General features: G+C 36.6%; 1 pseudogene; it reads left to right on the top strand.

Annotated features, from left to right (window-relative positions):
* Positions 1 to 1,659: 1,659 nt before the first annotated feature.
* Positions 1,660 to 2,355, top strand: LOC118722612 (annotated as a pseudogene).
* The last annotated feature ends 2,967 nt before the right edge of the window (positions 2,356 to 5,322 follow it).

The raw sequence follows: 5,322 nt of genomic DNA on the forward strand, positions 1-5,322 counted from the left end.
TAAGTGTATTTAAGTAAAAACTAAATAGGTTTGCCGAAACTGGTTTGGCTCAGTGGATAGAGCGTCGGCCTGTGGACTGAAAGGTCCCAGGTTCGATTCCGGTCAAGGGCATGTACCTTGGTTGCGGGCACATTCCTAGAAGGGGGGGTGCAAGAGGCAGCTGATCTATAATTCTCTCTCATTGATGTTTCTAACTCTCTATCCCTCTCTCTTCCTCTCTGTAAAAAATCAATATAATATATATATATTTTTAAATTAATAGGTTTGAAATAGACATTTATTTTACACAAAATTTCCATCTGTTCCTTTTCTGAATAAAAATGTACCAATACATGTAAAATAACAGAAAGAGAGCCACATACATCTGATTTTCATGTCTTTTGAGAAAATTTTATATTTGCACAGTACTTAGATTTCTTTCTCATATTATTCTATAAAACTATCTTTTATTTAATAAATGACAAATTTATAATTTGCATTTCACAAACAATGATAGCAATATTAATTCATAATTTATAAATATGTTGTGATCCAAAGAATTAATGTTCAGATAGTTATACATTTACATTTTTCTTATTATAGTACCTAAAGCTAAACATTCCTTGAAAATAAAATAAAGGACTTAATTTCTACCGTGTTTCCCCGAAAATAAGACATCCTCCCAAAATAAAACCTAGCGCAACTTTGGGAGAAAAAAATTAATATAACACACTGTCTTATTTTCAGGGAAACATGGTAGAAAGTTTACTGCAGTATTGACTAATAGTTAAATTGAACTTTGCATATATGTTAGTCAAAAAATAATCTCTTGATATATTAGTGGCCCAATAGTTCAGCCCAGAAAGGAACTCTAACTTGAGCAAACACGAATTAAAATAATCAATTCTTATCCTACTACATATGTCTAATCATATTAACACATTCCTAGATTTCTTACCCAATGGACTAGTCAAAATAAAAGAATTTTATATAATAATATGAAGGAACAGAGTATGCCCCAAACTGACTGAGGAGATTTGTGAACAAATTAGTTCATTTAAAATTGACAGTGAAAGATTGATTTTGCACAGAATGAGTTACCTAAGGTATTCATCATTTCCTCTGCCTCTGCACACAAGACAGAGATCCGTTTCCTTCACTTTCTGATTATAATAGGGCTGCTTACTGAGCACCTTTATTTTATAGTCATGATTGTAGCCTGTAATTCTTTTTAATTCAGACATATTCTAGCCTCTTAAGCAGACTTTTAGAAATAACTTTCTTAATCGTCCCAGTAAAATGACTCATCACATAGTGCTCACTTCAACTGTACTATAAATTATAATACAGAGAAAAGTTCTTATTGCACAAAAGGTCCAATTACTCATAAGGCTACTTGACTCGTTATTCAAATGCAGAGGTGAGAAGTAAATCCAGATAAGAAACATTTTTTCAATGTTCAAGGTCAATACTTTACTATGCTGAGAAAATCTAAGATTCTTATGTAGTATGTATTTAGTATATATTGGTAAATATTTTATGAAAAAGGTGAGAAGTGGTATGTAAAAAATTGAACCAGAAATGCTAAAATGTCTGAGAATTCATTTTTAAAATCTAATAAAATAAAAGCAAAATACTGTATGATGAAGAAAAATATTATAACATAGCAATGAGCTCTTTTCAGTGACTACTGCGAGGATGAGGACCATTCTCAGCAATCAGACTGTGGACATCCCAGAAAATGTGGACATCACTCTGAAGGACGCACAGTTATTTTGAAGGGCCTCAGATACACCCTGCAGAGGGACTTCAACCACATCAATGTAGAGCTCAGTCTCCTCAGAAAGAAAAAGAAGAGGCTCCGGGTTGACAAAGGTGGGGAAATAGAAAGGAACTGGCCACAGTTCGCACTATCTGCAGTCATGTACAGAACATGATCAAGGGTGTTACACTGGGCTTCTGTTACAAGATGAGGTCTGTGTACCCTTACTTCCCCATTCTCGTTATTCAGGAGAATGGTTCTCTTGTTGAAATTAGAAATTTCTTGGGCGAAAAATACATCCGCAGAGTTTGGATGAGGTCAGGTGTTGCTTGTTCAGTATTTCAAGCCCAGAAAGATGAGTTGATTCATGGAGGAAATGACATTGAACTTGTATCAAATTCAGCTACTTTGATTCAACAAGCCACAACAGTTAAAAACAAGGATATCAGAAAAAAGTTTTGGATGGTATCTATGTTTCTGAAAAAGGAACAGTTTAGCAGGCTGATGAATAAGATCTAAGTTGTGCGGCTATAGAAACACCGAGATGCCAAATGATTTGTCACACTTGTTTGTGAAACTATAAAGATGTACAATAAAAGCCTTGTTTTGGTTTGGGACTTCAAAAAAAATAACATAGCAATGATGATAACAATAAGCACAATTCAGAAGAAAAAAAAATTAAAACAGAATCCAAAGAAAAGTGTATGAACTTGTGCCTTTTTGTTTGCAAAGACCAAAAGTTCAGATATAAAAAGCATAAATTATGGTAAAGGGACATATTTAGGGGGTAGAATTTGGGGGACTTATTTATCAACTAAACTTGACATGGTGAGAGAGTAGAAGAGAGGTCTGGGTGAAATATTGGGAGTTGAAAGAGGTAAATCAGTACATGACATTATCCATTCATTTGAATGTGAGGATGTGGTGGAGAAATTAGAGGCAAAATAATTTCAATCTTGAATATCTAGGATACATATGGAAAATCAAATGCACAAGGAATTTGGATAGATATAGTTCTTTGTTCATTATATAAATGTAATGTTACCTCTATTTTGTAATAGAAGCTCAGAGAGAAGTTTCAATTTTCCATAAGGTATCACGGTCAATTAAGCCTCGTATCAAATTATCTGCCTTGAGATCAAATGTTCATTGTACATAGTAAGAGTTTGTGTGTGTGTGTGTGTGTGTGTGTGTGTGTTGTGTGTGTGTGTGTGAATCTATGTTTAAAACACACACAATATCAGCCAAGAAAATCCAATGGCTTTCTCAATATTTCTGTAGAATTCTGAGGACATTTCATGCTAATTTTTGCTTCTAAGTTACCATTTCCACTGAATTTTCAGTTTTGATGCATTTTCACACCCATGTCCTGTTTTATTTGCTACATTTCCAACTGATTAGGAAATTCCACATTCACAAACTTTCCTATATTTGTACCTATATATTTTGTTTTTTCTCCTGACATTAATATATGGTAATAAATAAAATTTTTATGTTCTAAGCCTAATTTCATCTCATGTATACTAAATACAGCCCCCTCTCTTCCAAGCAAAGGACCTTATTCCTGTAGTTGTTTCCCCTTTTCCCCAGTTATTTGCTTTTCCTTACTATCAGGTTGCTTATAAATAACATAAAAATAAAATATTAATAATAGTAATGAATCCTCTATTAATTTCCATAAAAATAATTTATAATAATGATGATTCAAAAAAGGCTCCAAAACTTACTTCCTCCTCCAGCTTGCCCATTATTGCTTGGACTGACTTTGTTCACGTTTTTTTTCTACATTGCACCTAACTGCTATTGTCAGGGTCTTTAAGGACCTCTACATAATGAAACTAACATTCAATGTTCAATCCTCAACTTATTTGCCAGATATTTGGCAAAACTGGTAAGTTGTTTTATTGAAACCCTTTCTTTCCTTGACTACCCATATATAACTTTTTCTAGCCTCCTGCATTCATTTTGTGGATTCCCACTCATCTTCTGAACTCTAAATTTCAGTGACTCTGAAGCATAGTAACCTCCATCTTGTATTTAAAAAAAAATGGCTGTTTGAAATTCTTTGCTACCTATCTAATAAAAGGGTAATATGCAAATTAACCATCACTCCCTCACAAAGATGGAGGCTTCCAATCCCCTCAGCCCTGCCTGAGTCCCCCAGTCCTGGGGGGGGTGGCCTATGAGAGCGGGCAGCGTGAGCAGCTTAGCAAAATTCTTGCTTCATTGTCACGGCAATGAGGCAAGCATCTTGCCCAGGCTGCAGAGGGCCTCTGGGCGGCAGAGAGCCTCTGAGCAGTGGGCACAGAGTGGCCAGGCTCTGCAGAAAGCAGAGAACCATGGGGAGTGGGCCTAAGCCATCACAGCTCCCGGATTGGAGAGGGCTCCCCTAAGGGCTCCCAGATTAGAGAGGATGCAGGTCGAGCTGAGGGACCCATCCCCCACTTACAAATTTCGTGCATCAGGCCTCTAGTTGTTAGATAATCCCTTGTCTTGTAAACTCTGTCACTTTAAGACAGTCTCTTATCTATCTATCTATATATATTTTTAGTTCAAATAATAGAAAAAATATGAACTTAACTGTCTGACTTTGCAAGCTAGCCATCCAATAGACTAATATGGACTAATACTGATAATAATTCTCATATTCTTATGCCAAGTACTAACTCATTATGTATTCAAGGTTATAACTATCTCTAACAATAACTCAACAGAGCCCTTTGTAATATCTGCAAACAAAGCTCAAAAAGCATAAATACTGGAAACTTCCTGTATGTGTTGTTCAGATTTGAAAGAGACACCTCCCTCTGGGTCATGCACAATAGTAGACTTTTAATTAATTGGCTCATTAAAGCATCTCATTTGCAATACAACATTTGGAGGCCCCTGCGAGATAAGAGACAGGTTCCTACCCTCACCTAATCTCAGACACCTGAGATGGATGGCCTCCCCTGCCTGGCTGCCAGGCCCTAAGGATCTGTAGGGGAGGTGCCACCTAATGGAATTTCAGGGGCCCAGAGATGCATCCTGTGATTGTGACAGCCAAACAAGGGACAACTGACATACTCCTGCATTCTTTTGGAGTAAAAAACAAAACAAAACTCCAGAGGTAAGGTAATTCAAATTCAGTTAAGGAATTTTGAGTTCACTTTGCTGTTTGTTTGCTTGGGACTAGCCACTTTGATACTGAGAAGGGGGACTGGACACAGTCTTAACACCTCCAGTAGTTTCTCACTAAGACATTGGTTGAGAATTTTGTTCTGGGGCATGGCTGCCGGAAGTGCTCCCATGTCCATTTGGGGAGTTGGGCAGTGTTTCAGTTATCTGCTCAGCTCCCTTTTGGGCTAGTCTACTGAGAGAGTGTGGGTACAGACGCTTCTCTGCCTTGGCATAATTATCTGTTCTTTAACCCTACCAGACCGCTGTACTTAATTTTCAGTACTTTCACTAGTATGTGAAAAAAATGCATCATGAACTAAAAATAACCAACCAATCATGGTCAAGCCTCATGGGTTAGCCATTGCAAATGTCTGCCCCAATGTGTTTGAATTGACTTTGTGTGCTTTGATGTGAAAAAAAAT

Source organism: Pipistrellus kuhlii, unplaced genomic scaffold (assembly GCF_014108245.1).
Source record: "Pipistrellus kuhlii isolate mPipKuh1 unplaced genomic scaffold, mPipKuh1.p scaffold_m20_p_2, whole genome shotgun sequence".
Classification (NCBI taxonomy): Eukaryota; Metazoa; Chordata; class Mammalia; order Chiroptera; family Vespertilionidae; genus Pipistrellus; species Pipistrellus kuhlii.